Raw genomic sequence first — 9,834 nt, 5'->3', positions numbered from 1 at the left:
GTGTTACTGTCTAGTTCACATTAGATTACACTGATGTGATGTGTTGTTGTCAAGTTCACATTAGATTACACTGATGTGATGTGTTGTTGTCTAGTTCACATTAGATTACACTGATGTGACGTGTTGCTGTCTAGTTCACATTAGATTACACTGATGTGATGTGTTGTTGTCGAGTTCACATTAGATTACACTGATGTGATGTGTTGCTGTCTAGTTCACATAAGATTACACTGATGTGATGTGTTGCTGTCTAGTTCATATTAGATTACACTGATGTGATGTGTTGCTGTCTAGTTCACATTAGATTACACTGATGTGATGTGTTGTTGTCTAGTTCACATTAGATTACACTGATGTGATGTGTTGCTGTCTAGTTCACATTAGATTACACTGATGTGATGTGTTGTTGTCTAGTTCACGTTATATTACACTGATGTGATGTGTTGCTGTCTAGTTCACATTAGAATACACTGATGTGATGTGTTGTTGTCTAGTTCACATTAGATTACACTGATGTGATGTGTTGCTGTCTAGTTCATATTAGATTACACTGATGTGATGTGTTGCTGTCTAGTTCACATTAGATTACACTGATGTGATGTGTTGCTGTCTAGTTCACATTAGATTACACTGATGTGACGTGTTGCTGTCTAGTTCACATTAGATTACACTGATGTGATGTGTTGCTGTCTAGTTCACATTAGATTACACTGATGTGATGTGTTGTCTAGTTCACATTAGATTACACTGATGTGACGTGTTGCTGTCTAGTTCACATTAGATTACACTGATGTGATGTGTTGTTGTCTAGTTCACATTAGATTACACTGATGTGATGTGTTGCTGTCTAGTTCACATTAGAATACACTGATGTGATGTGTTGCTGTCTAGTTCACATTAGATTACACTGATGTGATGTGTTGCTGTCTAGTTCATATTAGATTACACTGATGTGATGTGTTGCTGTCTAGTTCACATTAGATTACACTGATGTGATGTGTTGTTGTCTAGTTCACATTAGATTACACTGATGTGATGTGTTGCTGTCTAGTTCATATTAGATTACACTGATGTGATGTGTTGCTGTCTAGTTCATATTAGATTACACTGATGTGATGTGTTGCTGTCTAGTTCACATTAGATTACACTGATGTGATGTGTTGCTGTCTAGTTCACATTAGATTACACTGATGTGACGTGTTGCTGTCTAGTTCACATTAGATTACACTGATGTGATGTGTTGCTGTCAAGTTCACATTAGATTACACTGATGTGACGTGTTGCTGTCTAGTTCATATTAGATTACACTGATGTGATGTGTTGCTGTCTAGTTCACATTAGATTACACTGATGTGATGTGTTGTTGTCTAGTTCACATTAGATTACACTGATGTGATGTGTTGCTGTCTAGTTCACATTAGATTACACTGATGTGATGTGTTGTTGTCTAGTTCACGTTATATTACACTGATGTGATGTGTTGCTGTCTAGTTCACATTAGAATACACTGATGTGATGTGTTGTTGTCTAGTTCACATTAGATTACACTGATGTGATGTGTTGCTGTCTAGTTCACATTAGAATACACTGATGTGATGTGTTGTTGTCTAGTTCACATTAGATTACACTGATGTGATGTGTTGCTGTCTAGTTCACATTAGATTACACTGATGTGATGTGTTGTTGTCTAGTTCACATTAGATTACACTGATGTGATGTGTTGCTGTCTAGTTCACATTAGAATACAGTGATGTGATGTGTTGTTGTCTAGTTCACATTAGATTACACTGATGTGATGTGTTGCTGTCTAGTTCACATTAGATTACACTGATGTGATGTGTTGTTGTCTAGTTCACATTAGATTACACTGATGTGATGTGTTGCTGTCTAGTTCACATTAGATTACACTGATGTGATGTGTTGTTGTCTAGTTAACATTAGATTATACTGATGTGATGTGTTGCTGTCTAGTTCACATTAGAATACACTGATGTGATGTGTTGTTGTCTAGTTCACATTAGATTACACTGATGTGATGTGTTGTTGTCTAGTTCACATTAGATTACACTGATGTGATGTATTGCTGTCTAGTTCATATTAGATTACACTGATGTGATGTGTTGCTGTCGAGTTCACATTAGATTACACTGATGTGATGTGTTTCTGTCTAGTTCACATTAGATTACACTGATGTGATGTGTTGCTGTCTAGTTCACATTAGATTACACTGATGTGATGTGTTGTTGTCTAGTTAACATTAGATTATACTGATGTGATGTGTTTCTGTCTCGTTCACATTTGATTACACTGATGTGATGTTTTGCTGTCTAGTTCATATTAGATTACACTGATGTGATGTGTTGCTGTCTAGTTCACATTAGATTACACTGATGTGATGTGTTGCTGTCTAGTTCACATTAGATTACACTGATGTGATGTGTTGCTGTCTAGTTCACATTAGATTACACTGATGTGATGTGTTGTTGTCTAGTTCACATTAGATTACACTGATGTGATGTGTTGCTGTCTAGTTCACATTAGATTACACTGATGTGATGTGTTGTTGTCTAGTTCACGTTATATTACACTGATGTGATGTGTTGCTGTCTAGTTCACATTAGATTACACTGATGTGATGTGTTGTTGTCTAGTTCACATTAGAATACACTGATGTGATGTGTTGTTGTCTAGTTCACATTAGATTACACTGATGTGATGTGTTGTTGTCTAGTTCACATTAGATTACACTGATGTGATGTTTTGCTGTCTAGTTCATATTAGATTACACTGATGTGATGTGTTGCTGTCTAGTTCACATTAGATTACACTGATGTGATGTGTTGCTGTCTAGTTCACATTAGATTACACTGATGTGATGTGTTGTTGTCTAGTTAACATTAGATTATACTGATGTGATGTGTTTCTGTCTCGTTCACATTTGATTACACTGATGTGATGTGTTGCTGTCTAGTTCATATTAGATTACACTGATGTGATGTGTTGCTGTCTAGTTCACATTAGATTACACTGATGTGATGTGTTGCTGTCTAGTTCACATTAGATTACACTGATGTGATGTGTTGTTGTCTAGTTAACATTAGATTATACTGATGTGATGTGTTTCTGTCTCGTTCACATTTGATTACACTGATGTGATGTGTTGCTGTCTAGTTCATATTAGATTACACTGGTGTGATGTGTTGCTGTCTAGTTCACATTAGATTACACTGATGTGATATGTTGCTGTCTAGTTAACATTAGATTATACTGATGTGATGTGTTGCTGTCTAGTTCACATTAGATTACACTGATGTGATGTGTTGCTGTCTAGTTCATATTAGATTACACTGGTGTGATGTGTTGCTGTCTAGTTCATATTAGATTACACTGATGTGATGTGTTGCTGTCTAGTTCATATTAGATTACACTGATGTGATGTGTTGCTGTCTAGTTCACATTAGATTACACTGGTGTGATGTGTTGCTGTCTAGTTCATATTAGATTACACTGATGTGATATGTTGCTGTCTAGTTAACATTAGATTATACTGATGTGATGTGTTGCTGTCTAGTTCACATTAGATTACACTGATGTGAAGTGTTGCTGTCTAGTTCATATTAGATTACACTGATGTGATATGTTGCTGTCTAGTTCACATTAGATTACACTGATGTGATGTGTTGCTGTCCAAATAAGGACTATGAATAGGGTGCTATTTGGAATCCCTTGGAATCTCAGCATTTCAGGGGCTGACAGTTGGGCAGCTAGCTGTTACTCCAAACATATTAGAGAGATGGTTCTCTTCAGATAATGCTATGGTTAAACCTATGTCACCCATTATGTCCTCAAAATCTGGTGTTTAATTGTTCTAAAAAGGGAAACACAACACATCATTATTTTGTCATCTCAGCCATTTATTTTAGTTCGATATAAAGATTGGAGATTTCGAACTCCCAACTCATCTCTGATTTGTAAGTAGATCGATTATTAATGCTTTGAGAGATCCGTTCAGTAGGAAGACTGGGAATATTGAAACGTAGTATTGTAATTTAGTACTTCATAAATTGTCTTCACCCTCTGACAAAACCTCACTGCAGACAGCCTCTTATGACTTAACCTGCTTGGTGATTTACAAAAAGTCTCAGAGTAGAAGTGCTGATCTAGGATCAGAACCCCATGTCCGTAAAATTGTATTCCTCATTATCTAAAATGCAAAACTGATAATAGATCTGCAAGCATACCTGAGATGTTTAATGAATACAGTAGCATAATTTTCACACCTGGCTGCATGTCAGAAAATCATATGCATACATCCCCCGCTGGTAATAATCCAGAATTAATATTCATTGAAACGTTGTGCACAACAAGACAGAGGAAATGTGTTATTTCCTTCAAAACATCAAAGCTGGGAAGATAATGGATGTGTAGCGGCTGTCGTCGAAAGAAGGTGAAGACCAAAACGCAGCGTGGTAAGTGTTCGTCATGTTTAATAGAAACTGAACACTAAAAAACAAAAACAACAAAGTGACAACCGAAACAGCTCCGTCAGGTGCAACACACACTAAACAGAAATTAATCACCCACAACACAAAATATGAAAACAGGCTACCTAAGTATGGCTCCCAATCAGAGACAACGATAAACAGCTGCCTCTGATTGGGAACCACACCAGGCCAAACACATAGAAAACCAACAACATAGAAAAAAGAACATAGATTGCCCACCCTAGTCACACCCTGGCCTAACCAAAATAGAGAATAAAAAACCTCTCTATAGCCAGGGCGTGACAGGATGAAATACAGGATTCGTCCCAAATGGCACACTATTCTGTATATAGTTCACTACATTTGACCAGGGTCCATAGGGATCTACTACCCATAGGGCTCTACTACCAATAGGGCTCTGGTCAAAAGTAGTGAACTATAAAGAAAATAGGGTGCCATTTGGGATGCATCCCATTTTATCCCATGTGGGTTGTATATTATATTAGAGTATATCATTAAGTGGAAAGCAGGCTGCTATGTTAAAAACAACACAGTGGGAACAAGAGAACGGAATTAGAAATAGCCAAGGGCGTTTTATGATACCAAATTACATACAGTGCCTATAGAAAGTCTATACCCCCATTCAACATTTTCCCCTTTTGCTGCCTTATAGCCTGGAATTAAAATGCATACAAATATTTTTGGGGGGATTGATGTACCTTCCAAGTGAAGAAAATCTATTTAAAAAATGAAATAGCTTGGTTGGATAAGTGTCCACACCCCTTGTAAAAGCAATCCTATAATTAGCTCGACGTAACCAATCACCTTCAAAATCACACACCAAGTTATTTGACCTCTGCCTGTGTTAAATTGTAGTGATTCACACAATTTCAGGATAAATTCAGCAGTTCCTGTAGGTTCCCTCTGCTGGGTAAGTTGTGAAAAGGTACAGATCAGGGGATGGGAATAAAAATATTTTATAGGCCTTGAATATCCCTTGGAGCACGGTCAAGACGATTATTAAGAAGTGGAAGGTGTATGGCACCACCAAGACCCTGCCGAGATCAGGCCGTCCCTCCAAACTGGAAGACTGAGCAAGTAGGAGATCGGAGAGGCTACCAAAAGTAGCCATGTGGGAGAAAGTTGTGGTTCGACGTAACAAAAATTGAACTTTTTTGCCTAAATGCAAAGTGCTAGGTTTGGTGTAAACCCAACACGGCACATCCCTACAGTAAAGAATGGTGGTGGCTGCATCATGTTATGGGGATGTTTCTCAATTATCAGGATAAAAGGGAAAATGAATGTCGCAATGTATAGAAAAGTCCTTGAGGAAAACCTGCTGCCCTCTGCAAGAAATCTGAAACTGGAATGGAAGTTCACCTTTTAGTATGACAATGACCCGAAGCCAAAGCTACAGTGTAGTGGCTCAATACTTGAGTGGCTCAGTCAGAGCCCCGGCCTAAATCCAATTAAAATGTGTGGCATGACTTAAAGTATTCTGACCTTCGATGCTCCTCAAGGAACTTGACAGAGTTTGAAAAGTTTTGTAAAGAATGGTCAAATATTGACAAATCTAGGTGTGCAAAGTTGGTACAGACCTATCCCAAAAGACTCACAGCTGTAATTGGTGCCAAAGGTGCTTCCACCATGTATTGTATTAACTTTTCACAAAACAAAAAATCCCCTTAAAAGTGTGGAGTATGCTGTGTAGACAAACTGGGGGAGGGGAATCCTTATTTAAATGCATGAAATTAACACAATAAAATGTGAAAAAAGTTCAAGGGGGTGTAGAATCTCTATAGGCCCTGTACATGTGATTTCCTTTTTCTTTGAAGTATAACAAAACCATGCAACTCAGTGTAACTCAGCCAACTTCAGTGAAATATAATGATTATCCTGACTCGTAACCTTGGTTTCAGTCTGAGAGATTTGCTTTGCTTTGTCAATATATGTATCCCTGTCATCCACACGTAATATTAGGGCATTTGTCGTCAACACAATCTACTTCGTGATGACTGTCTTTGAAGAATACAGTTTCCTATTCATGGTGGAAAAAAGGTTTGGTAAATATTGTGTTGAAGAACAGCTGCAAAAGGGATACTATTTCAGAGTTCTGAAACCTATCCCACTGTTCAAAAACAGACTACAATCACTCTAAAACCATTTATCATATAACATCATTGTCAGAATGAGGATGACAGTTTACTGAAGATTGCTGTTGTTATGAGAGAGAGAGCGAGAGAGAGAGAGAGAGAGAAATTTCAATCTCAAAACGCATCATAAATAATGACTTACTCTACATCAATCAATGAGCCATATGAATGTGGGTTTAAATGCAGTACCTTCATTAGGTTGTGTGGCTGTAGTTACTCCCCCACATCCTTAGATGAAAAAGAGCCATTTTAAATAAAACAGATGTTTGGATGGTCATAAACTACTGTATTTCCTTCACTGAACCGCCTGAATAAATACTAATGCAAAGAAATCACTCCTGTAGATACAAGCTATTCAGACAAATTTACAGCCCTTCTCAGAGCGTTTAAAGCAGAGAATCACTCCTGTTCATATAAGTTATTCAGACAAATTACAGCTCCTCTCAGAGCATTGAAAACCTTGAAACCTTGAAACATACACTACCGTTCAAAAGTTTGGGGTCACTTAGAAATGTCCTTGTTTTTGAATGAAAAGCAAAAAATGTTGTCCTTTAAAATAACATCAAATTGATCAGAAATACAATGTAGACATTGTTAATGTTGTAAATGACTATTGTAGCTGGAAACGGCAGATTTTTTATGGAATATCTACATAGGCATACAGAGGCTCATTATCAGCAACCATCACTCCTGTGTTCCAATGGCACATTGTGTTAGCTTATCCAAGTTTATAATTTTAAAAGGCTAATTGCTCATTAGAAAACCCTTTCGCTATTATGTTAGCACAGCTGAAAACTGTTGTGCTGATTAAAGAAGCAATTAAACTGGCGATCAGCTGTGATCAGAAAAATATGGCCACCTAAAGCAAAAGGGAAACGGAAGGAACTTGTCATTGAAAATATCCTTGAAAACATTTTTTTTTCTCATAACTGCAGCTTACATTCCACCATTGTCCTTTGAGATAGTAGTGTTAGAGAAGTCAGCACCTCCATTTAACCCTCTTTATTTCTCCATTATGTTCTGCTGCCACTTCTGTCACTACAATCACAGGTTAAGACCCTTCCAACAGCTCTGTAGAATTTCATACAATGCTTATCGTAGACCATGGGTGGCAAACCCAAAGAGGTTCTGGAGAGCTACTCTCCTGCAAGATTCTGTACCAAACCCACTCCATCACACATCATTCTACTATTTAGCGGCACCCATTTTTGATAAGCTGAATTAGGTGTGTAGGTGTAGGGATGGAGCAAAAGCCTGCATACCCAGTCACTCTGCAGGAGGAGAGTTAGCCGCCTCAGCCAAAGATGATTAATAGCTAGCGTTAACACTTCACTTGACACCCAGCGTCATAACACATTATAACGTCATAATCATGTCATAATGATAATAATCATGTCATAATAAAACAGCTGACAGAAATTGTCATAACCTGTCATAATATGGTCATAACACTGTCATGACCCACATATTTACACCTGTTGTGACATATATTGTGTTATTTTATGGCTGGTTATGACACCTACATGATAGTGTCATAACCCACATTAATTCACGTTTTTTCCCTGCCAAGAATTTTCCTATCATTGTATTTATTAAGTCCTTGTTGTAATGAATTCTTTAGTCATGTTTTTTTAATCATATATTTTAAATAACTTGTAGAAAATACACTTTATGACACTGTCATGAAGCATTATGACCATCATAATCATATAAGCCAGATAGGCCTGTCAAGTACATCCCCTTATGTCAGTCATCAGTCATCAGCAACAGAGCAAAACACCAGTCTCAATGTCAACAGTGAAGAGGCGACTCCGGGACGCTGTCATTCTAGGCAGAGTTCCTCTGTCCAGTGTCTGTGTTCTTTTGCCCATCTTAATCTTTTATTTTTATTGGCCAGTCTGAGATATGGCTTTTTCTTTGCAACTCTGCCTAGAAGGCCAGAATCCCGGAGTTGCCTCTTCACTGTTGATGTTGAGACTGGTGTTTTGCGGGTACTATTTAATGAAGCTGCCAGTTGAAGACTTGTGAGGCATCTGTTTCTCAAACTAGACACTCTAATGCACTTGTCCTCTTGCTCAGTTGTGCACCGGGGCCTCCCACTCCTCTTTCTATTCTGGTTAGAGCTAGTTTCCACTGTTCTGTGAAGGGAGTAGTACACAGCATTGTATGAGATCTTCAGTTTCTTGGCAATTTCTCGTATGGAATAGCCTTCATTTCTCAGAACAATAGACTGACGAGTTTCAGAAGAAAGTTCTTTGTTTCTGGCCATTTTGAGCCTGTAATCAAACCCACAAACGCTGAAGCTCTAGATATTCAACTAGTCTAAAGAAGGCCAGTTTTACTGCTTTTTTAAATCAGAACAACAGTTTTCAGCTGTGCTAACATATTTGCAAAAGGGTTTTCTAATGATCAATTAGCCTTTTAAAATGATAAACCTGGATTAGCTAACACAACGTACCATTGGAACACAGGAGTGATGGTTGCTGATAATGGGCCTCTGTACGCCTATGTAGATATTCCATTACAAATCAGATGTTTCCAGCTACAATAGTCATTTACAACATTAACAATGCCTACACTGTATTTCTGATCAATTTGATGTTATTTTAATGGACAAAAAAACTTTTGAACGGTAGTGTATGTGTCATGTGTTATGTACAGTGTTATGACTATATTATTACAGGTTATGACACGTTATGTCAGCTGTTATGACATAGTTATGATCGTTTCATAACTTGTTATGACGCTGGGTGACAAGTAAAGTGTTACCTAAACTTGTTGATATGATTATACCTTCTGACCTTCCTAAAACCCTCGTGAGCAAGCAAAACCCTTGAGTTCCAACCCTAGTTTCCAGCCCCAACCATAGTCTCTTGTGACCAGCGAGTTTAGAAGATTTGGTTCTGGGTTCAGAGATTCCCACAACCCAAGAGGTTGCTCCCGAGTGGCCCAGCGGTCTAAGGCACTGCATCTCAGTGCAAGAGATGTAACTACAGTCCATGGTTCGAATCCAGGCTGTATCACATCCGGCTGTGATTGTGAGTCTCATAGGGCGGCACACAATTGGCCCAGCGTCGTCAGGTTTGGCCGTCATTGTAAATAAGAATTTGTTCTTATTAAAGGTAAAAGGTCAAATAAAAAAATTGGGTAACTGTGTTAACCTCAAAGTAACAGTCAACTGGTGTTGGACAGGAGAC

Source organism: Salvelinus namaycush, chromosome 22 (assembly GCF_016432855.1).
Source record: "Salvelinus namaycush isolate Seneca chromosome 22, SaNama_1.0, whole genome shotgun sequence".
Classification (NCBI taxonomy): Eukaryota; Metazoa; Chordata; class Actinopteri; order Salmoniformes; family Salmonidae; genus Salvelinus; species Salvelinus namaycush.
The sequence above is the reverse complement of the archived record's forward strand: the minus strand, read 5'-3'. Positions refer to the sequence as shown.